The sequence below is a fragment of the Notechis scutatus genome, chromosome 4 (assembly GCF_049901735.1).
Source record: "Notechis scutatus isolate UNSWTSFEM ecotype Mainland chromosome 4, rNotScu1.2, whole genome shotgun sequence".
Classification (NCBI taxonomy): domain Eukaryota; kingdom Metazoa; phylum Chordata; class Lepidosauria; order Squamata; family Elapidae; genus Notechis; species Notechis scutatus.
The window spans coordinates 2501303-2526098 of record NC_142012.1 but is presented as its reverse complement, the minus strand read 5'-3'; the positions used below and the strand labels follow the sequence as shown (position 1 = coordinate 2526098).

The 24796-nt window shown below is 44.5% G+C and overlaps 1 protein-coding gene across 2 annotated transcripts in view; it reads left to right on the top strand.

Annotated features, from left to right (window-relative positions):
- The first annotated feature begins 607 nt into the window (after window positions 1-607).
- The window catches only part of PTPRA (protein tyrosine phosphatase receptor type A), a 135368-nt gene continuing 111179 nt past the window's right edge, over window positions 608-24796 (top strand). For both annotated transcript variants that reach the window (XM_087962661.1, XM_087962660.1), the window contains exon 1: window positions 608-951. The gene's annotated coding sequence lies outside the window, so the exon portion shown is untranslated. The remainder of the gene's footprint in view (window positions 952-24796) is intronic.

Genomic DNA, 24796 nt, shown 5'->3' with positions numbered 1-24796 from the left:
GTCAGTTGCTAATTTTGATCCCGTGACCACGGGGATGCTGCAAACGGTCGTTAAGTGTGAAAAAGGGTCCTCAGTCCCTTTTTTTCAGGGCCGCTTTAACTTCGAACGGCCACTAAACAGAACCGTTGCAAGTCGAGGACTGCCTATACTTTCATCTTGCCCTTCCCGGCCCTCCACGGGCAATTCCCCCCTTCCCCGCCTGTTGCCATGCCAACGGCCTCCCTCCTTCCCTCCCTCCTTCCTTTTTCCGAAGGTCGCCGAGATTTCCCGAGTCCCCTCCTAGTACTCGAGTCATGCCAACGGCCTCCCTTCTTCCCTCTTTCCCCTCCCTTTTCCGAAGGCCGCCGGAGCTTCCCGAGTTCCCCTCCAAGGCCGCGAGCTATGGCAACGGTCTCTCCCCTCTTTCCCTCCCTTTTCCGAAGGCCGCCGAAGCTTTACGGAGTTTTCCCTCCCAGGGGGCGAGCGCGGGCCGCCTTCTCGGAGGAGGGGGGTAGAGTGGGCGGAGCGTGACGCCGTCCTGGTCCAACCAGAGCCTCCCTCTCAGCCGCCCAATCGGCGCGCGGCTTCCAGGCGCCAGCGGGCGCGTGGGCCGGGGCTTGAGGGAAGCGAGCGAGCGAGCGACTGAGGGGAGAGGGACGCCGTTGCCGCCGCCGCCGCCGCCGCCCGCGAGCGCCTGGTTGGGAAGCCTTGAACCTCCGCCCGCCCGCCACCCGCCACCCCCACCCCCTCAGCGCTGGCCGGGGCCGCGGGTCCCTTTCGGGCTGCTGGAAGCGCCGCCGCCGCCCTCGCTCGTCCCCGTGCATGGAGCGGCACCGCGGTGGCGGCGAGGGCGGCGGGCAGGCTCGGCAGCCGCCGCTGGGGAAAGGGAGGTGCCGCCGCCGTTGCTGCTCCTGCTGCTGTCGCGCTCGGGACCGGAGGAGGAGGCTGTGAGCCCAGCCCGCCCTGGCCGTCGTAAGTCCGAGTCATTCCCCCCCCCCTCCGCCTCTTTACCCGCCTCCCTCATCCAGTCCGGGCTTCTCGGGGGGGAGAGACCCCCTGCCTCCCCCAGGAGTAGCCCCCCTTTTCCTTTGCAAGCCCCCCCAACCCGGACCCCTACTCCTCTCCCCCGCTATATGTTGCACTTTGCACCCCCCTTGCAATCTGCCCTCTCTTAAGATGGAGCTGGACTCCATCTCCCATCATCCGCGGCTCCCCGAGAGGCCAGATCAGCCTCCAAACTCTCCTTTTAGCTTCTCTCTGAACCCCTTTTTGGGGTGGGGACCAGTGAGAGACCCTGCCCCATTTCCTTGCCTTTTCCCCTCCCTTCCCAGTGGGAATTTCCTCATTATTATGACTATTATTTATTATTATTATTATCTCTTTTATTCATTAAACATGAAACTCAGTTAACTGAACATTTAAAAACATATCACAAATATTGACTTATTATTATTACTATTATTATTATTATTATCTCTTTTATTCATTAACCATGAAACTCAAGTCAACTGAACATTTAAAAAAAATGTGTCACAAATATCATTGGCTATTATTATTATCATTATTATTATCTCTTATTCATTAAACATGAAACTCAGTAAACTAAACATTTAAGGATGTATCACAAATATCATTGACTGGCCATTATTATTATCTCTTATTCCTTAAACATGTAACTCAGTTAACCGAGCATTTAAAGATGTATCACAAATATTGACTGGTGATTATTATTTTATATTATTATCATTATCATCTCTTTTATTAAACATGAAACTCAACTGAACATTTAAAAATGTATGACATTATTATCATCATTATTATCATTATTATTATTTTTAATGGCACAGGACCTTCCCTCCCTCCTTTCCCAACCCCCATCCTCCTGGGCTTTTCCCCCTTCCAACCTTGCTTTTAGCCTAGTTGTTGCAAGGAAACAAACCAGGTTTACTGGCTGCCCAGCCATGCAAGGCTCTGGAATCACCTTTGCACCCCCTCTCCCCCCCTGTTTCTGGATGTTTTCCTGACTGCAGATTACCTAAGAACTAGCTGGAAAAGTATTTACGACTGCTTTTTCTTTCGATTTAAATCTGCAAAAGGGTGGGTTTTTGTGTGTGTGTGTGGGGGGAGAGTGGGGGGAAAAATGGAATATTTTTCTGGAGAAGCTGGGTTTCCTTGCAATGGCGTTGCAGACCCTCCCAGACTTTGGGAGTTTGAAACATCCCTATATTCCAAGATACGGGAAGCATATATATATATATATATGTATATACTGTATGTATATTCTCCAATACCGGAAGCGCGTGCATCATTTTGGGGGGATCCGGGGAAAATAGATTTCACCGTGGTGCCTAACAAGGCCCTTCTCTTCTTTTCCGGCAAGGCGGGCGGTGAGGAAGTGAGCCGAGGCCTCTGGCCCAGCCCAACCCGCTTGGCATCCAGACAGATGCTGCTTTCCACCCTGTTTTTCCTTCTTTCCCTCCGGCCGGCCTGCGGCCGAGATGCAGGAAGGGATGAGAGCAGAGCCTCTTGTGAAAGGCAGCTGCGAGGCTTTTGCAAAGGGGGCATTTTATATATGTGTACGATGTATGTGTCTGTGTGTATATGTGTGTGTGTGTATGATGTATGTATATATTTGTGTGTATATGATGTATATGTGGGTCTATGATTATATATATGTGTGTGTGTATGATATATCTATATATATATGTGTGTATGTGTATATGATATATATATATATGTGTGTGTGTGTGTGCGTTATGATATATGTATATATGTGTGTGTGTGTGAGTGATGTATATATGTGTGTGTGTGATTATATATGTGTGTGTATGTGTATGATATATGTGTGTGTGTATGATGTATGTATATATTTGTGTGTATATGATGTATATGTGTGTCTATGATTATATGTGTGTGTGTATGATATATATATATGTATATGTGTATGTGTATGTATGATATATTTATATATATATGTGTGTGTGTGTGCGTATGTATGATATACGTGTGTATATATATATATGTATGTGTGTGTGATGTATATATGTGTGTGTATGTGTATGATATATGTATATATATATATATGTGTGTGTGTATGTGTATGTGATATGTATATATGTGTGTGTGTGTGTGATTGTGTGTGTGTGTGTAAAGCGGGGTGTGTGTGTGAAAGAAAAAGGAAATATTTGGGATGAAGAGCCATTGGAGGTCTTCTCCACTTTTGTCTTTGGTAGTCTCCACCCATCCATAGTGATGGATTGAGATAGGATAGTCACTGGTTGCCTGCTTGAGCCCAGGGGGCTGGACTAGAAGACCTCCAAAGGTCCCTTCCAGCTCTATTCTGATTTGGAGATTTAGCACAGGCAGTCCTTGGCTTAAAGGCCTATTTGAAGTGGCAGCGGCACTGAAAAAAACAACAACCTATGGCTGTTTTTTACCCTGGACGGTGGCGGCATTCCCCCAGGGTCATGTGAGTAAAATTCAGGCGCTTGGCACCTGTCTCACACTTATGACGGATGCTGTGTGCTGGGATCAGGTGATTCCTTTTTGCGGACTTCTGACAAGCCAGGTCAGTGGGGAAGCCGGATTCACTTAACACCCTCGTTACTAAGGGAAACAGCTGCAGTGATTCACTTTAACAACCGAGGCAAGGAAAGCCGTAAAACGGGACAAAATTCACTTAACTGCCGTCTCACTCAGCAACAGAAAAAAAAATTTGTGTGTGTGTGGGGGCTCAGTTGTCGTAAGTCAAGGCCTGCCTGCGAAGAGATTTAAAGCTTGGTAGCGACAGAAATTTTGGGCTCAATTGTGCGTCGTAAGTTGAGGACTACCTGTATTTTAAAGGTGGGTTTTGAGGGGTCCTTGGTGGCCTCTGGGCTTTGACTGTTTTCTTGCAGACGTTTCCATGACCCAAAGTTAAGTTAACATCCTCAGAGTACTGATGAGGTAACCTAGTGGGGTCATTAAAGGTCTGCAAGAAAACAACCAAAGCCCAGAGACCACCAAGGACCCCTAGTTTCAATCCTGAGCTACAGATATTTTCCTTTAAAGGTGGATTTTAACAGGAGGGCCCTCAATGCCAGGTTCTCCTCCTGCAGTGTCGTTTTCCTCCCTTCCTCTCAGCGGCGCTTAACCTGTAGTGTGAAGGATGGTTTCTCTTCTTGCTTTTTTTGACCTATTCCTTGGAAAAGACCTTTCCCCCCCCTGATTCTCACGCTGGGGATATGAACTGCGACTTAAAATGTCTCAATGGGCAGGGCCCTTCCTTATCATGGTCCTGCATCAGGGGAAGTGCCTTGTAATTCAAACCCAGACTGCTTGACTCTTGGAAGTCCACAATTGTGTGCTCTGACAACAGCAGGGATCCCAACTCGATCCCAGCTGCGAGAGGGATCGAGTAGGAATCTTTCCCCCAGAGCCTAGTTTTGGCTTTTAGGAGCAAACTCTAACCTGTTTAGTCGGTTGCAACTGCAGAATAATTAACATTTGGTCCCCTGAAAAGCTTTTATTATGTTCTTTCCGAAGGCCCACGGATCTTAAACTAATTATTTACTTATAATTGGTGCAATCTTTTGCGGAATTCATCTTGAGAACATCGTGGGGTATCCAAAATTGTTCCCGTAATGCAGTGTTTTTTAAGAGTCTGGAGATAATGAAACCTCTTTGTAAAAGCAGATCTGGCTTTCCCCTTACAGTCTGAAAAAGGGGCAGGAAAAACCACTGTTTTTAAGAATGTTCTGTCTTCAAGAAACTTCATGCAATATGGTATGAGTGGGATTTATTTCTGTCTGTCTGTCTGTCTGTCTGTCTGTCTGTCTGTCTGTCTGTCTGTCTATCTATCTATCTATCTATCTATCTATCTATCTATCTATCTATCTATCTATCTATCTCCCTGTAATTCCTCTCAGCTCTTGTTATTCCTACATTTCAAAAGTGATTTCTCCATTAAGATTAGCTTCTAGATATTTGTATTTAAAGAGAATAATTATCTTATTTAGCCATGTTTATCCATCTGTTGCAATCCTTTGAATTAGGCATCATAATACTTGTTAAAGTTTATAAGTTTGTGAGCGAAACAGACACGTACATATATTCCAATAAAGGAAGAATTATTGATTAGAGCTGAGGCTGGCAAGGCCTGGAAAACTGGTTTGGACATACATATAATTTTGAATTATTTGGGAATTGGAGCAGGGATCTGACAGTTTAAGATTTGAGTCTACAGATTGGGGCTGGTTACAAAAAAAAATGTGATCATTAACAAGGTTTTTATCTTTTCAAATGAGGAAAATTTGAGTTGTTTCTTTTGAACTTAAGTGTAGACTGTTACTGTTGCAAAACTTTTAGCTCCAGTTGTGCAAAGATAGCATTGCTACTTGTGTTTGTGTAGCTTATTAAACAAGCAACAGTATTGGATCAAACTCAACATTTCTTTGCAGACTTTTTTTTTAATGCAACAGGATAGCTCTGGCTTGCCTGGAAAGTTAAAATTAATCGAAAAGGAAGATAAACAGCGCATGAAACACAACAGCGGAGCTTCACCATAGAAAGTCATGGAGTTTCCAGATACCAATTACAGAACTGAGCAGGTTTTTAAGTAAATGAACCTAATAATTTAATGGACGGGAAAAAAATAATGCATGCGGTCGGAAGAGCTAACTCTGCAGTTATCCCCAAAGATTGCAGATTCCTGCTTTCTTTGTATATGCAGCTAGTCCTCATGGCTTAGTGCAGAGGTCTCCAACCTTGGCAACTTGAAGACTTGTGGACTTCAACTCTCAGGATTCTCCAGCCAGCAAAGTTGCCAAGTTTGGTGACACCTGGCTTAGTGGAACCCATCCTCAATTTAGCAGGAATGTACAACAAAATGACTTCGACTTACGACCACAGACGGGGGCCAGAATACCTATGCCTAAGTGAGTCGTATCTGAATTTAAATCCTTTTTTTTGCTACAGTTGCTAAGCACACATGGCTGGCTGGGGAATTCTGGGAGTTGCAAGTCCACACGTCTTAAAAGTTGTCAAGGTTGACAATCGAATTAGAGAGGAAGGTGGACTGTTGGATAAACAGACACTAGTTTGGAGGATGTTTTCCCTGGGTAGCTTTTTATTTTTATTTTAAATTTTTTGAGTCATTTTTTTTGGCCACTCTTGGCTGCCTGAATGAGTCCCTGCAGTTTTTTCGGCCTCATTTTGGAAAAGGATTCGGCCTGCCCTCCTCCTTCCTAGGACAGAGAGAGAGAGAGAGAGAGATTATCCCAAAGTATCCCAACTAGATTTGTGCCCAAGGCAGAACTAGAAGTCCCAACCTCCCAGTTTCTAACCCGTTGCCTTTCACCACTGCACCGCACTGTTTTTTTCGCCCCCTGCATGACATAATGGTTGCAATAAAGGAATGCTTTTTGAACTGGGAGAGTCTCACCCACAGATCCTTGGATAGATTGCTAAAATTAATTTTGAAAGTACAGATTAACCGATGAAGAATGTAATTCACCTGCCAGCTAGCCAGAATTACCTCAGGGATTCAGGGACCCAAAATGAGTTGGCTCATCCTATTTAGGACATCAAAACATCATAGAATCCTAGAGCTGGAAGGGACCTCAGAGGTCTTCTAGTCTAACCCCCTGCCCAAGGCAGGAGCCCTCACCCTTTTCTGGGAGATCTCCATTGATGGAGCATCCGCCACTCTAAGAGGCAAGCTGTTCCATTGGCTATAGTTCGTCCTCGACTTAACAGCCACAGTTGAGCCCAAAATCTCTGCCGCTAAGCGAGATAGTTAAGCTCAGTTTTGCCCCATTTTACGACTTTTTCTGGCCGCTGTTAAGGGAATCCCTGCAGTTGTTAAACTAGTCACACGGTCGTTAAGCGAATCTGGCTTCTTCCATGGACTTTGCTTGTCGTAAGGTCGCAAAAGGGGATCGCAGGACCCCGGGACACTGCAAACAGTCCTAAGTATGAGCCAGTTGCCAAGCATCCGAATGTAAATCATGTGACCACTCACACTTTCATAAGTGTGAAAAACGGTCGTTGGTCATTTTTTGTCCCAGTGCCGTTTTAACCTCGTAGGGTCACTGTTATAAGTCAAGGGTTACCTGTTATCTCCAGTGGATTCCTCCAAATCAAACCCTAGGGAAGGAGGACTTTAATAAGAAAAAGGCCGTTTTCAGCTCTTCACCAATCTGTGCAAATAGGTTTTTGGGTCAAGGTGTTCTCAGGGCAAGATCAAATGGTCCCTGGCTGTTCCAGAGACTTCCTATCCCAAGAATTATATATATATATATTTAATAATCTAGTGATCCTGGAGACATTTTACAGATTCAAAACCAGGGCTGGCATTTCTTCCTCGTTGAGAGTCATTGCATTATGATTCCCCCCCCCCGAAAGCTGCAGGACCCTCAAATTCTCTGGCTGGATGTTTTGTAAGAATTATGGGGACCTTAGTGCTCTCTGAACTTACATCTTTCCTTGCGACATTTCATGACCTAACTAGGTAACATCAGCAGTGCTAGAAGGGTGTGGGGATTAGGAGGAGGAAGAGGAGAAGGAGGAAGACAACTGTGGGGTCCTTGGCCCTCTCTGAGTTTGGTGGCTTTCTTGCAGACGTTTCATTATCCAACTAGGTAACATCATCAGTGCTAGAAGGGAGTGGGGTTTGCAGAGAAGAGGAGGAGGAGTATTTGATATCTTTCCTGCATTCCCTTAGAAGGGAAAAAAATAAGATGGATATCTTCAGGGTCCTTGGTGCTCTCTGAGCTTGTTTGTTTTCTTGCAGACGTTTCATGACCCAACAGGGTAACATCATCAGTGCTAGCAAAGGAGTGCTGTTTGCTCTCGGTATCTATTCTGGCGTCCTGCCTGCCTGTATGGGTGGAGGCAGTCTTAGAGATTCTTTGGTTGGGCTGTGTACTGATGGCTCTTTGGCAGTTTCTTTTTGTTTTTAATTAAAAAAACATTTTTTATTAAAAAAAAACTTTATTAAACCAATTCTACAGTTATAAAACAATTAAAAACATATTTCCATTCATTGCAGCATATTTGTAGTAGTGTCCACTCACTTTGACATATTCTTCAGGATATAGAATATTACTAAATATTATTTTACAATTATTTTACATTTGAGTTATCATATTTTCATATATTTACGTAGTTATTTACATATTTTTACACAAGTATACATAGTTATGCCTATTTATACCAAATTATTTCATCACACCATAACCTTCCATTTCATCTATTCTGTGTCTACTCTGCAGCCAATTATACCATAATTTCCAAATTTCGTAGTATTCTGTCTCTGTCTTTGGCAGTTTCTTGATTGGGGTGTTGCTTACCTGATGGTTAGTCTGAAGTTAATTTTGGGAGTTAAATCTATGCTGGTCTGGGTGCTGATTCCTGGTGGAGAAGTGCTCGGATCTTTTTATTCTCTTTGGGGTTAGTTGATTGTCTCTTTTGCACCCTCTATAGATGCGGTTAATGCCTACGTGTGTCTATCGATGGCTGATTCATCAGCGGGCCAGGCTTCTAGAAATTCCCTGGCATTTTTGGACTGGACCTGGTCTGGGGGGGGGGGGTCACAGTCTCCCAATGGAAACCATGGTTAAACCTGTCTGTAGGTTGTGAAATGAAAGAATTTTCATCGTGCCTTCTGACTGCCATTTGGTCCTACCCGCCTTCTGCCTGTTTGTCCCACACAGTGACCGTTTGCAGTCCTTACACTGTTCGTTGGAGATGACTCCTGTTTTTTTCTTCTGGCGTTGCTGGGCCTTTTGGTTTCCTTAGGGTGCTTGGAAGGGCTTTCCTTGGCTTGTAAGGACTCTTTGGAAAGCTCAAATGATGCTTTGCTTTTTCCATAAAGGGCGGGACCCAAAATCTTGGACCACGGGGAAGTTCTTGGCTCATGTGAGCGACAAGAGGGACAAGCTTTGTGGTGGGGAAACAAGAGTTTCGTTTTTCTCTTGAACCCATAGAATAGAAATAGAATAGAATAGAATAGAATGCAGAATAGAATAGAATAATAGAATAGAATGCAGAATAGAATGCAGAATAGAATAGAATTAATTGAATTGAATTGAATTGAATTGAATAGAATTCTTTATTGGCCAAGTGTGATTGGACACACAAGGAATTTGTCTTGGTGTAAATACTCAGTATACATAAAGAAAAGGTACATTCATTAAGAATCAAGAATCATAACGTACAACACTTAATAATAGTCACAGGGTACAATCAACAATCAAATCATACTAGGAAACAGTCCATATAAATCGTAAGGATACAGGTGACAGAGTTACGGTCATACAGTCACAAGTGGGAGAGGATGGGTGATAAGGAGTGATGAGAAGATTAATAGTAATAGTAGTGCAGACTTTGTAAATAGTTTGACAGTGTTGAGGGAATTATTTGTTTAGCAGAGTGATGGCTTTCGGGGGGAAACTCTCCTTGTGTGTCTAGTTGTTCTGGTGTGCAGGGCTCTATAGCTCATTTTGAGGGTGGGAGTTGAAACAGTTGAAACATGATGTGAGGAGTCTGTAGATATTTTCACTACTCTCTTTTTGACTCATGCAGTATACAGGTCCTCCATGGAAGGCAGGTGGGTAGTAATTGTTTTTTCCACAGTCCTAATTCCTCTCTGGAGTCTGTGTCTGTCTTGCTGGGTTGCAGAACCAAACCAGACAGTCATAGAGGTGCAGAGGGCAGACTCAGTCATTCCTCTGTAGAACTCATCATCACTGGTACACGTAGTCCTTGACTTATAACAGTTTGCTTAGGGATCGTTCGAAGTTACAATGGCACCCAAAAAAGTGACTTATGACCGGTTGTTAAGTGAATCTGTCTTCCCCGTTGGCTTTGCTTGTCAGAGGGTTGCTAAAACACATGAGCCTGGGACGCTGCAGCCGTCATAATGTGAGTCAGTTGTCAAGCATCCGAATGTAAATCACATGACCATGGGGAGGCTGTAAAGGTCCTAAGTGTGAAACACGGTCCTAAGTCTTTTTGCAGTGCCGTTTTTTTCTTTGAATGGTCACTAAGCGAATTTTTGTAAGTCGGGGACTACCTGTAATGGGAAAAATAGGGGAGGGAAAAGGGAAGAGAAAAGTCTAGAGAAGGGAGAAAGAAAGAAAAGGCATTGACTCCCGACTCTCTTTGGTGCAGTAGAATAAGAAGTAATATCAAACCTCAAATATTTACTTTTGCATATACAGTGATATAAACTAGGCATTTCTACAAAAAACAGATCTATCGAATCCAGTGGTGGCTAAACTTTCTGGGCTCCTATGGCGAAAATTCCACTCGCGCGCGTGCTTACATGCCAGCACCCAGAAGACAATGCGCCCCGCCCCCCTGCGCATGCATGGGCAACGCCCCCTCCCGCCCCCTGACCTGCACTGCGCATGCGTGCGCCTCCCGCTGATTTGTGGTTTAGTCCTATGCATAGAGTGCCATTTTAAAACTCTTTCACTTACTGTCTTAGATAGGTTTTAGACTAGGGTTTTAATTATTATTATTATTTTAATTTTTAAATACTCTGTAGTATGATTGTGATGTGGTGTTTGGGGCACCGAGCTGGAGTAGCTTTCAAATTTCATTGTATTCGTAGAATGCAATGACAGTAAAGGTATTCTATTTATTCTATTCTATTTTTGGCCCGTTTAAGTCCTTTTTTTGGCCTCCCGGGGACTCGAGGGAAGCCTCTGCAGCCTTTGGAGGCCGAAAAACGGGCCCGTTTTTGCACTTCCGGTTTCGGCACTTCCAGTTTCCGGAAATACTGGAAGTGCCGAAACGGGCCCGTTTTTCGGCCTCCAAAGGCTGCAGAGGCTTCCCTCGAGTCCCCAGGAGGCCAAACATGGCCTCCCCCGGGCTCCAGAGGCCCCCCGGAGGCTGAAAACAGGCAGTTCCAGTATTTCCGGAAGGCCCATTTTTCGGCCTCCTGAGGTTGCAGAGGCTTCTCTCGAGCCTCCAGGAGGCCGAAAATCAGCTGGCAGGGGCGCCGCGTGCGCAGCGCAGGTAAGTTTGGCTGGGGCTCGCATGCCCGCACAAATGACGAACCTGTGGCACCACAAATGGTGAATGGTGCCATAGGTTCGCCATCACGGACCTAATCAGTAAAACCCCAAATCAGAATTTCGTGGTGTTTTTTCCCCCCCACCTCGAGCACAAAGTCCAGAAGCGGTTTCCAAGGAGAACCAAAAAGTGCTGGCGTTAATTCTCACTTTTTCCCAGAGTCGTCATAACTTCCAATCTTCGCTAAATGAATGTTCGTAAGTGAAGGGGACTACTTGTACATCCGCAGGAGCCGAGCTTTCTGACAATATAATTGCTGCAGTCCTGGCAATAGGGAAAATTGTGGCACTTTCCCTGATGTAATCGAGGCCAACATCGATAAAAAGCCACAGGCTTTGCAACTGACACATTGGGAAGAATCGCAGCTGTTTGGACTTTGTGTAGAGAGCCAGGGGGGGAAAAAGATTTAAAGGAAACAACGGTAACGTGTAACGGCAGTTGTGACTAACATTTAGGACACCGCTCATCCAATTGTACGTTTCAAGGAGCCCTAAGTAAGCATAAGCTGACGCAGTGTCTACATGCTACAAGTAAACACAGCGTTGTTGTGTAAACTTGAACAAGTTTGCTACAGCCGGTGTGCCCGTTGCTTACGGATTCAAATTAAGAAAGCGGTGAATATTACGGGCACAAAAGTTTGGACGCTCTTGTAATGCCTACTTTGTGGTTTCTTCTTCTTCAGCAAAAATAAGAACTTTCAATTAGCAAAAATAAGAACTTTCAATTTTCTTTTATTTTTGCTTCCCCCCGCCCCCCACACTCTTTCTTACATAAATTTTCTACTTCAGAAATATTCTTGCCAGCACTGCGTGTTGGGACAGCTCCCCAGTTGATATGCCATAATTTTGAAGGCCAAAGATCGATGAAGACCATTCTAAAACCGTTTTTTTTTGTGTGCATTCATTCTTTACTGTAATAACTTCGTGGTTGATTTGGAGACACGTTTTGGATTTTTGACTTCTTGAAAGATCTCATATTTTTTAAACAAATGCCAAAATGTTTGTCCATAATTGAACAGAATAAGAGCTCCTTGGTGCTCTCTGAGCTTGGTGGTTTTCTTATAGACCCCACAGTCCTCCTCCTCCTCCTCCATCATCATACCTAGTTGGGTAATGAAACGTCCGTAAGAAAACAAGCAGGCTCAGAGAGCACCAAGGACCCCACAGTTGTTCTCCTCCTCCTCCTCCTCCTCCTCCTCCTCCTCCTCCTCCTCCTCCTCCTCCTCCTCCTCCTCCTCCATCATACCAACTCCACTCCCTTCTAACACTGATAAAATTACCTAGTTGGGTAATGAAACGACTACAAGAAAACCACCAACCTCAGAGAGCACCAAGGACCCCACAGTTGTTCTCCTCCTCCTCCTCCTCCTCCTCCTCCTCCTCCCTCCTCCTCCTCCATCATACCAACTCCACTCCCTTCTAACACTGATAAAATTACCTAGTTGGGTAATGAAACGACTACAAGAAAACCACCAAGCTCAGAGAGCACCAAGGACCCCACAGTTCTCTTCCTCCTCTCCCTCTCCATCAACTCCACTCCCTTCTAGCACTGATAGTATTACCTAGTTGGGTAATGAAATGTCTGCAAGAAAACCACCATGTTCAGGGAGCACCAAGGACCCCCCCCAGTCCATCTCTTCCTCTTCCTCCTGCTCTCCAGCAACTCGACTTCCTTTTAGCACTGATAGTGTTACCTAGTTGGGTCATGAAACGTCTGCCAGGAAACCACCAAGCTCAGAGAGCACCAAGGACTCCTCATTCCCCAAATACAAATATTCTCCTTTATTGGAAATAAGGGGGCGAGAGGTGAATATTTTAAAGAAAAAAACATTTTGCCAATTGTAAGGACAAGTGAAGCTCTGTTTTATTTCAGGGTCACGTGGCACCAGGAAATACTGTGTTGGTAGAAGAAAGAATAGATTCAACTGAATATCATCATGTCCTAGATGCTAGCGTCCCACCATTGGTAAACAAAAATATATTTGAACGAGACGATCCAAAATACGTCTTCAAATCAGTCATGGCCAGGGTGGAAGTCGTCTTCCTAGATCCCAGACTTGAATCTTAGGGACAGGACTGGGGAACATTTCAACGTTGTGTGTGCAAGGAGAGCTCAGAATATTTTCAAGAATATCATATGAGAATTCTGCAAAGAATGGGAAAAAATGGGAAGAGTAAGAAGGGAAAGATTTTTTAGCTAGGCGAAAGGATAAGAAGCTGTTAAGTCAAGGAACTGCTACGAAGTATGGATTGGAAGAGCGTGCAAACTTTCATGCCTGCAATATATTCCCTGTTTTCTCATTCTAAATCTGTAAACAGCTGCACCTAAATAGAAAATACATATTGACATTTGCAAAAAGATGTTTTTAGCTCTGTACCCTGTTTCCGTCAACTTCTATTTATTTTGAAAGTTTCAATGTCTAAACTTTGGCCTACGACTATTCATAATTAATTATAATTATCATTAATACAAAGCATTAATTTTATTCTTCCCCAAGGTGGTTCCTCTTCTACTGTAATCTCAGGTTTACTCCTGGTTAATACACAGTGTGAATAATTTATCCTGGTGAAGAGTCAAATAAACCACTTTTGCTTTGTTGATGATCCATCCCTCCTTTTGCACTCCCTCCCTCTCTTCTTTCTTCTTCATCTTCTCTTTTTCCTTCCTTCCATTGGTCCATCCATCCATCCAAAATTCCAGGCCTTCCTTCCACCTATTCCTTCATCCATCCATCCATCCTAAATTACAGACCGTACATATATACATACACCCAAAATTCTAGGCCATCCATCCATTATTCCAGGCTTTTCTTCTGTCCATCCATTCCTTCATCCATCTACATATACATACATATATAAATAATTCCAGGCTATCCATCAATCCAAAATTCTGGGCCTGCCTTCCTTCCTTCCTTCCTTCCTTCCTTCCTTCCTTCCTTCCTTCCTTCCTTCCTTCCTTCCTTCCTTCCCTCCTTCCATCCATCCATCCATCCATCCATCCATCCATAATTCCAGACCATCAATCTATAATTCGTCCTTCTTTCCTTTCTTCCTCTATCCATCTATCCATCCATAATTCCAGACTATCAATCTATAATTCCAGTTCTTCCTTCCATCCTTCCTTTGTTCCTTCTTTCCCTCCTTCCTGCATCCATCCATAATTCTAGACCATCAATATATAATTCCAGTCCTTCCTTCCTCCATCCATCCATCCATCCATCCATAATTCCAGACTATTGATGTATAATTCCAGTCCTTCCTTCCTTCCTTCCTTCCTTCCTTCCTTCCTTCCTTCCTTCCTTCCTTCCTTCCTTCCTTCCTTCCTTCATAATTCCAGACTATCAACCTATAATTCGTCCTTCTTTCCTTCCTTCCTCCGTCCATCTATCCATCCATAATTCCAGACTATCAATCTATAATTCCAGTCCTTCCTTCCTTCCTTCCTTCCTTCCTTCCTTCCTTCCTTCCTTCCTTCCTTCCTCCATCCATAATTCCAGACCATCAGTCTATAATTCATCCTTCTTTTCTTTGTTCATCCATCCATCTATCCATCATTAATTCCAGACTATCAATCTATAATTCCAGTCCTTCCTTCCTTCCTTCCTTCCTTCCTTCCTTCCTTCCTTCCTTCCTTCCTTCCTTCCTTCCTTCCTTCCTTCATCCATAATTCCAGACCATCAGTCTATAATTCATCCTTCTTTTCTTTGTTCATCCATCCATCTATCCATCCATAATTCCAGACCATCAATCTATAATTCGTCCTTCTTTCCTTCTTTCCTTCCTTCCTTCCTTCCTTCCTTCCTTCCTTCCTTCCTTCCTTCCTTCCTTCCTTCCTTCCTTCCTTCCTTCCTTCCTTCCTTCCTTCCTTCCTTTCCACCCCATCCCTCCTTTCCTTGCTGATTTCCCACACCTCTTTATGGGATGAAGCTGCTGGCTTGTTGTAACCCGAGAGTAAGATTTCTAAAGGTGAACCGTGGTGCTTTGGGCCACTTCCTCCTAGGGCACACACTCCTCCTCTGCACACACACCCCATTCCCCCCCCTTCCCCTCCTGAAGTCGGGGAAAGTTTGTTAAGCCTGCGCTCATTTGTCGTGAAAACGCCTGTTGAGTTTTCTTTCCTTTTTTCCTTTTATTTTTATTTTTTTGTTGGGCCAAGGGATTTCCAGAAGAGGAACAGATAATGCAAAGTGATCCGCTCAGAGCACAGGCCTTGCTAGAAGCTGCCATGCTTAGCGCGATTAAACAACCCAGCAAATTCAACTGGATGGGGGGTGTGTGTGTGTTTTTTTTTATCGCTTGCGTAGAGAGAAGCTTTACTTACTGACAAACACTTGGTCTCCAGTTGCAGAACTGGGATGTCAGCCACCCTTCTGACAAGTGAAGAAAGATAAAAGGGTAAAAAATTAATAGCGGTGCTGCTCTTGATTCATAATATAACTCAGCGTCTGGTTTTCAGCAGGCTAGGAAAAGGAGCTGGGTTTTTAGCTTCGATTCTGGTCTGGTTCATCTACTTAGACCGCGGAGGTCTCCAACCTTGGCCCCTTTAAGAATTCTCCAGCCAGCTACATATATATCTACGTTTATACATATATTGCATTTTTATACATTTAGTTTGTAATATGTCATTAAGTTATAAATGATTATGGTGGATGATATAATGAAGGAAAATTAAAAACGAATTCTTTTGGAGAAAAATTAAGGGCTTTAGCACCTAGGCCAGAGGTTTCTTCAAATGTTTGGTCCATTTTCTTGAAAGTAAAAATAAAAAATAAAATGGAAACACTCAATATGGTTGATCTGCAACCGGGAAGCATTTTTTAATTTCATACTTAAGATATCAAAGAAAAGTCCACGACTTATAACAACAACTGAGGCCAAATTTTTTTATTACTAAGGAAAAGAGGAAGAGAGTGGACAGTCAGTTGTCTGAATCCCCAAACTTGGCCATTTGAAGACTTATGGACTTCAACTCCCAGCAAAGCTGGCTGGAGAATTCTAGGAGTTGAAGTCTACAAGTCTTAAAGTGGCCAAGATTGGGGACCCCTGACTTAGATAAAACCTGGTTTCTATTCGAACAAATTTGAATTCCCTCCCCGCAACCTTTCCTTTGGAAAGCCAAACCAACCAGAATTGGGTTCTGCAACCCAACAGGACAGACACAGACTCCAGAGAGGAATTAGGACTGCAGAAAAAACAATGGCTACCAACCTGCCTTCCATGGAGGACCTGCATCCTGCATGGAATCAATAAGAGGGCCGTGAAAATATCTACAGGCCCCTCACATTCTGGACATAAAATTCAACTCCTTCCCTCAAAACGATGCTATAGGGCTGCACTGCACACCAGAACAACTAGACACACGAGAGTTTTTTCCCTGAAAGCCATCACTCTGCTAAAGAAAATTCCCTCAACACTATCCAACTATTTACAAAGTCTGCACTACTATTACCGTTAATCTTCTCATCTCTCCTTATCACCCATCCCCTCCCACTTGTGACTGTATGACTGTAACTTTGTCGCTTGTATCTTTACTATCTATATTGTTTGTTTCCTAGTATGATTTGATTGCTTATTTATACCCTATGACCCTTTGCTTGTCAGAAATGTCACAAAATATCAGTTGCTGAGCGTCTCAATTTTGATCACGGATGCTGCAACGTTTGGAAGTGTGAAAAACGGTCACAAGTCAGTTTTTCAGTGCCGTTGTAATTTGGCATGGTCACTTTTTTAGACCGCACTATTCAAAAATGCGTCTACGTGTGGAGAATTAGCACTTGTACATGCAATACATCCGAACTAGACTGTGTTGTTTTTCTGTTGTCATATAATATATGTGGGTGTACGCGTCATTTTGTATTTGTTTGTTTGTTTTGTCATGTTCAGGAAGTATATTTTGGAGGTGGTGACCCTTTGAGAGCTGAAGGCAACGAAATTTAATTTGAATGCATACCAATTAGTGTACATTTAAAGTGACAATAAAGATATTCTAAGTCCTGGAAGATCAGCTTCCAGTCACAGATTGAATCCAGAAAGTTTTCTCTTAACGTACTGTGGAACCAATGCCTAAAGTTTCTTTGCTAGCCACTCAAAATGGCGGTTGTCCTTTTTCCTCTTCAGGCTAATTCAAGTTGATTTTTAAATACAGGGCGTAAATCTACCCAGGTGTGGTTCCTCTCCCCCTCCATCTTCCTTTACATGCTAATGTTGGCCTGTGATGCTTTTGGTTTATTTGGGCATAATGTCATACATACAAATTGTGATGACCCAGAGTGGGATACAAAAGCAGCGAAATCACAAAAACAAGTGAAGTCCCTTTAATTCCTTCAACTTGGCTTCAAAGCTCCAAATATAATTGACTGGAGACAAAAAACTCCCCCACAAACAGTTGTGAAAAGGAAGAAATGACATTCAAACTCAAAATACACAGAAATTATAAATAGAAAAAACAACACAAACCTGAAGCAATTCATGAGACGAGGCAGGATAAGGGCTTGAAGACGTCCACAGATATCGAAATACACACACTGGGAAGGACGCCAGAACTCAGATAAGAACTGAAAGAACTAGAATTATTTCACGCTTTGCTTCCAGCACTGGGCCATGCACAGTTTGTCCTTATAAACAGTCCTCACAGCTGCAGCCCATGAAGGAGATCAGGGCCCTTTCCTCCCCCATAGACCATGCCATTCACATTTCTCCCTTATCCGCTCCTCCCTGCGTGCCCTAGGATGAAGAGGGGGTGGGCCTGGGTCCTCCTCTGAATGCCCAGCTGGCCTGTGCCCTTCCCCAGTTTCCTCCACAACCTCCGGAGCCACACTCCCACTCCCTGTTGGCTGTTCCTCCACTCCTTCGGAGTCAGACTCCAACAGGGGCATGACACAAATGCATAATGTATACATAATGTCGTATATGCCAGGGGTCTCCAACCTTGGCAACTTTAAGACTTGTGGACTTCAACTCCCAGAATTCCTCAGCCAGAAAAGCCATAAAATGGTGCAAAGCCCACTGAACAACGGTCTCCCTTAATGATACAAACATTTGGGGTCCACGGTGGTCATACATTGAGAACCACTGGTCTATCTCAAGTAGGTGTGCAAAAACAAAAAAAGGCCAGTCTAATTTTAGTCTGTATCCATAAAAGCATTTTTTCCCCAAACTCTTGAAAAATAAATGATTTTTATTTTATTCTGCGTCTCACCAAGCCAACTTGCTTAGAGTGTCCAGTTCTGGGAATTACATTTTTTAAAAGGGAGGTTTCAGGAAACCAGGATGTTTGGAGAACAGCAATCTGGGGACCAACGGAGGATTAGAAATCTAATTTTATGAGGGAATGGAGTTTATTTAGGCTTAAGAAGAGCCAGGGAAATCAGACAGGAGTTTTCCAATCTTAGGAGAAGGTCACATCCAAGGAAGGGAAATGGGTCAGCTAAATATTAAGTAAAACCTAACAGGAAGAAATGTCGAACAGGGCAACCCAGGGCTCTGGTGTGCTTTTATTTTCTTGTTTTCCCCCTATTTTTTGCTGAGTGTGGCCAAACAGACTCACAAACTCACAAAGAGGCAGAGTATGGAGAGCTATTGAATGACGGGGCTGTAAATTGGAATTTTACAGGAGTCGGGAGGGCTGAGCGTTGGCCTTTCAGCTCTCTGATTTCTTTTCCGGGGAGTCCTCAATTGACAGCCACTTCATTTAGGGACCGAAAAAGTTACAGCAGCATTGAAATAAAAAGACGGAAGGGAAGGAAGGAAGGAAGGGAAACACACATAACTGCATAAAGAGAAGAGAGATAGGGAAAAGAAAGAAAAAGAGATGGAGAAAGAGAAAGAAAAGGAAGGAAGGAAAAGAGAAAGGCAAAAAAACAAATAAGGGAAGAAGGGAGGAAAACACATAACTGAATAAAGAGAAAGGTAGGGAAGAAAGGAAAGGAGACAGAAAGAGAAAAATAGGGAAGAAAGGAAAGGAGAAAGGGAAGAAAATATACTTATCACTGAATAATGTGCTTTTTCAAAGCTGGGACCTTGGAAAGACCACTTTTGAAAAATATTCTCTTGCTTAGTTGACCGTGTGTTCCAAATTCTCCAGGGTCCCAAACTGGAAAAGACCAGAAATGATCTAAAAATATACCTACAGCGCAGATCTAACTTGGTTTACCTAACCTCATTTTCCTCAAAGTGACCCACAGCTTGTCCTTGATCTGAGGCTGGAAAAGAGAAATGATTATAAAGGAGCACATCGAATTGAGCGCGCTGTACAGGCAGTCTTACAACAGTTCATTTAGTGACCTTTCAAAATGACAACGTTACTGAAAAAAGTGACTTATGACTGTTTTTCACACATTCCAGTGTCCCCCTCGTCACGTGATCAGAATTCAGGGGCTTGGCATGTAGATTCTCTTTACAACCGTGTTACTCACTTAACAATGGCAGCAATTCACTTAACAACAGTGGCACGAAAGGTCGTAAAATGGGACAGAACTCAACTTCACAAACGTCTCACTTTGCCGCAGCAATCTGGGGCTCAGTTGTGGTCGGAAGTCCAGGACCACCTGCCTAAAGTTTCTCTTTCCTGGATCATCTGTGTTCTCATTTAACTGAATAAGATGATAAATTGCCAGACTGGTTGCATAATCTCAGTAAAAGCTAGCACGGAAAACACAATTATCCGTAAGCCACAATAAATCACCAAGTTGCACAATAGCAATTGGTGTTCAGCCTGCAGCTGCTATTACGTCCAGAATGTTCTTAATAGAGAACAGTTTAGTGGCCTCCTCATCCTGTTAAAAGTAAGAACCCTGGAGGATTTCTTAGTGAGACATTTGATATAGAATTTTGTTTTTATTTTGTTAATTATAGCACGCTAGCAAACGGGTGTGTGTAATTCTAATTCCGTGATGGTGAACCTATGGCACGTGTGCCAGAAGTGGCTCGTGAGAGGTCGCCTGGAAGAGCCTCACTGCGCATGCATGCGCTTTGCCTGCCCGATGGCAGATTGTTGGGTATCTGGTGCGCATGCGTGGGGGGGCGGGGGTTGTGCGGGAGACACTCGCAAATGTGCAGAGATGTGCGGGGTGCATGGGGGTCTTGCGTGCATGCGCAGAAATGCATGGTGTGCGGGCAGGGATGGGATTCTACCGGTTCTCACCTATTCGCTAGAACCGGTTGTTAACCTTCTAAGCAGTTCGGAGCACCGGTTGTTAGAAGAAATTACTGGGCTAACCCTGTAAGGAAGGCAGGAAGTAAACATTCTGGTGTTGCTTACAGAAACTGCCTCTCCGTTGACCTTATTATATTCTTGTCAGGACTAGACTTCCTGTCTCTGGAACTTCTCTGGAGTTTTTTCCCCCTCCTTTGCTGGTCCTTTGCTTGTGTGGAGTGACCATTCAAAGTTACAATGGCGCTGAAAAAAGTGACTTATGACCATTTTTCACACATCCGACTGTTGCAGCATCCCCACAGCCATGAGAGTCCAGGCGAGGAGATGCGTGCCTCGAGGTGAATGATGTTGAGTTGGCCACGCCCAGCCAATAACACGACTACCAAGCCATGCCCATCAATTTAGCCATTCCCATGGAACCGGTTGTTAAAAAATTTGAATCCCACCCCTGTGTGCAGGGGATTGTGCACATATGTGCAGAGACGTGCGGCGCGCAGGGTGTCGTGCGCACATACGCAGGGGGCATGGGGGGGGCATTGCCTTCTGGGTGCTGGCAATGCATGGGAGCCCAAAAAGTTTAGCCACCACTGTTCTAATTTATAAATGAAAAAAAAAAGAAAAGAAATCCTTACAGGTAATCTTCAACTCTCAACTATTCCTGTAGTGGCCGTTCAAAGTTACAACAGCCCTCCAAAAAAAGTGATTTGTGGTCATTTTTTCACACTTATGACCGTTTCAGCATCCCCATTTTGATCATGTGATCAAAATTCAGACTACCTTGGCAAGTGACTCATATTTATGACAGTCGCAGCATCCCCGGGAGTCACACAATCCCCCTTTGCAACCCTCTGACAAACTTATGTGGAATCCAGGTTCCCTGAACAACCACGTTCTTAAGTGAACCACTGTCGTGATTCACTTAACAACCGTGCCAAGAAAGGTCATAAAATGGGACAGAACTCTTTTAACAACTGTCTCGCTCAGCAGCAGACATTTTGGGCACCAGCGTGGTCGTAAGTGGAGGACTACCCGCATTTAGACAAAAACTTAATTCAGAAATGTCCACTTCCCTCTCACCGGCTGTGCATCGTGCCTCTTTCTCAGTTCTTAAAGCCTTAGCAAGAATTCGTAATTAATTCTTGGCCTTAGTTTTGCTTATTACATGTAGTCCTCGACTTAACGACCACAGTTTGCATGAGAATTTCTGTCGCCAAGCAAGCTAGATGGCTGTTAAATGAGTTGCCCCCCCCCCAATTGTACGACACTTTTTGGGGACCCAGTCGTTAATCAAATCACTCCCGTTAAATGAATCATGCGGTCATTAAGGAGAGCCAGTTTTGCCCATCTCTTGCCCTACGCAAGGGCGGGTCAGAGTGAAATGCGAATTTTTGGACTGGAAGGTGAATTTACCCCAGGGGTGAGATGCAACATTTTATTACCGGATCTGTGGGCAGTGGCTAGGTGGGAGTGGCTAGGTGGGTGTGACCATGTGACTGGGTGGGCATGGCTTTTTTTTTTTTTGCAGCATTTCCCCCCCACTTTGTTTTTGGGCCTTCTGAGCCTCAGGGAAACTCCTGGGTGAAGCGGTAAGACAGCGAGGGGGATCCTGGCACAGTTGATCGCTGAAACAGCTGATCGTCTTTTTCCTTCCTTCCTTCCTTCCTTCCTTCCTTCCTTCCTTCCTTCCTTCCTTCCTTCCTCCTGGGCGAAGCAGTAAGACAGCAAAGGGGGATCCCGGCACAACTGATTATTGGATCAGCTGATCATCCTATCCTTCCTCCTTCCTCCCTCCTTTCCTTTCTTCCTCTTCCTCTCCTTCCTTCCTCCTGAGTTAAGCAGTAAGACAGTGAGGGGATCCGCACAGCTGATCATTGGAACAGCTGATCATCCTCCTTCCTCCCCCTTTCCTTCCTCCCTCCTTTCCTTCCTTCCTCTTCCTCTCCTTCCTTCCTCCTGAGTTAAGAGACAGTGAGGGGATCCCGCACAGCTGATCATTGGAACAGCTGATCATCCTCTCCTTCCTCCCTCCTTTCTTCCTCCCTCCTTTCCTTCCTTCCTCTTCCTCTCCTTCCTTCCTCCTGAGTTAAGCAGTAAGACAGTGAGGGGGATCCGGCACAGCTGATCATTGGAACAGCTGATCATCCTCTCCTTCCTCCCTCCTTTCCTTCCTCCCTCCTTTCCTTCCTTCCTCTTCCTCTCCTTCCTTCCTCCTGAGTTAAGCAGTAAGACAGTGAGGGGATCCCAGCACAGCTGATCATTGGAACAGCTGATCATCCTCTCCTTCCTCCCTCCTTTCCTTCCTCCCTCCTTTCCTTCCTTCCTCTTCCTCTCCTTCCTTCCTCCTGAGTTAAGCAGTAAGACAGTGAGGGGGATCCTGGCACAACTGATCATTGGAACAGCTGATCATCCTCTCCTTCCTCCCTCCTTTCCTTCCTCCCTCCTTTCCTTCCTTCCTCTTCCTCTCCTTCCTTCCTCCTGAGTTAAGCAGTAAGACAGTGAGGGGGATCCCGGCACAGCTGATCATTGGAACAGCTGATCATCCTCTCCTTCCTCCCTCCTTTCCTTCCTCCCTCCTTTCCTTCCTTCCTCTTCCTCTCCTTCTTTCCTCCTGAGTTAAGCAGTAAGACAGTGAGGGGGATCCCAGCACAGCTGATCATTGGAACAGCTGATCATCCTCTCCTTCCTCCCTCCTTTCCTTCCTCCCTCCTTTCCTTCCTTCCTCTTCCTCTCCTTCCTTCCTCCTGAGTTAAGCAGTAAGACAGTGAGGGGGATCCCGGCACAGCTGATCATTGGAACAGCTGATCATCCTCTCCTTCCTCCCTCCTTTCCTTCCTCCCTCCTTTCCTTCCTTCCTCTTCCCTCTCCTTCTTTCCTCCTGAGTTAAGCAGTAAGACAGTGAGGGGGATCCCGGCACAGCTGATCATTGGAACAGCTGATCATCCTCTCCTTCCTCCCTCCTTTCCTTCCTCCCTCCTTTCCTTCCTTCCTCTTCCTCTCCTTCCTTCCTCCTGAGTTAAGCAGTAAGACAGTGAGGGGGATCCCGGCACAGCTGATCATTGGAACAGCTGATCATCCTCTCCTTCCTCCCTCCTTTCCTTCCTCCCTCCTTTCCTTCCTTCCTCTTCCTCTCCTTCTTTCCTCCTGAGTTAAGCAGTAAGACAGTGAGGGGGATCCCAGCACAGCTGATCATTGGAACAGCTGATCATCCTCTCCTTCCTCCCTCCTTTCCTTCCTCCCTCCTTTCCTTCCTTCCTCTTCCTCTCCTTCCTTCCTCCTGAGTTAAGCAGTAAGACAGTGAGGGGGATCCTGGCACAACTGATCATTGGAACAGCTGATCATCCTCTCCTTCCTCCCTCCTTTCCTTCCTCCCTCCTTTCCTTCCTTCCTCTTCCTCTCCTTCCTTCCTCCTGAGTTAAGCAGTAAGACAGTGAGGGGGATCCTGGCACAACTGATCATTGGAACAGCTGATCATCCTCTCCTTCCTCCCTCCTTTCCTTCCTCCCTCCTTTCCTTCCTTCCTCTTCCTCTCCTTCCTTCCTCCTGAGTTAAGCAGTAAGACAGTGAGGGGGATCCTGGCACAACTGATCATTGGATCAGCTGATCGTCGGGAGGGGGGGGAAGAAATACCGTAAGGAGTGACTGGGTGGGCAGGGGGGATGCAGTCAGCGATGGGTGCAATGTCGTGCATGCGTGATAAGTACTGACTGGGCGGGGCAGGCTAGACAGGGGCCTAATTTGCCAGTTCTCTGAACTAGGCAGAATCGTCACAACCGGTTCTATAGAACCGGTCCGAACCGGTAGAATCCCACCCCTGATGTAGCCCGAGAGCTGGTCAGAGATTCGGTTTCTCCTGACTATGCAAACTGTTCTGATTTTTTCCGGAGGAGGGCTTCATCCCATCTGTAAAATATTGCAGTTAATTATTTGTTATTGAAAAAAACGAACCCTGTTGAAAAGTGTAAGAGAAATTGTAGGGCTGAGACTGCCAGGGTTATTTAACAAACTGCCTATCCCGGATAATTATACGGCATCTGGAGCCTTTTGATGCTTGGAATTTGTTCATTTTTCTCCACACACCCCCAGCTTTGGCCCAAAGCAAACCTGAAGACTGAATTAAGAGATCCAGGAATGGAGCAATTGGCATCTTCCTTAAGAGCTATTCCATCCTGGGTTAAACGAAACGAAAAAGAAAATAACTTTTTTTTTTTAATATAACATTTTATTGAATAAATTGTTTAAAAACATTGGACGTGGTGAAATCGTTCTGACATATCTTTTTGTCATACATCTTATGATATATAATATATATCTTACATACATGTTGTATCTTTATACAATAGTAGTAATAATAATAATATAATAATAATAATAATAATAATAATAATAATAATAATAATAATAATAATAATAATAATAATAATAATAATACTTTATTTGCGGTCACAGACCAAAACACAAGTACAACAAAAGAAGAACATGGGAAAATTAGTCATGAACAATTGGTCACCAAAAAACTCGACGAAGGGGAATTACAGCGTTCTCCTCTGATGGTTACAGCTCTTTAAAAAAAAATTGGAAACCTGAGAAGTGATGTATGAGGAGC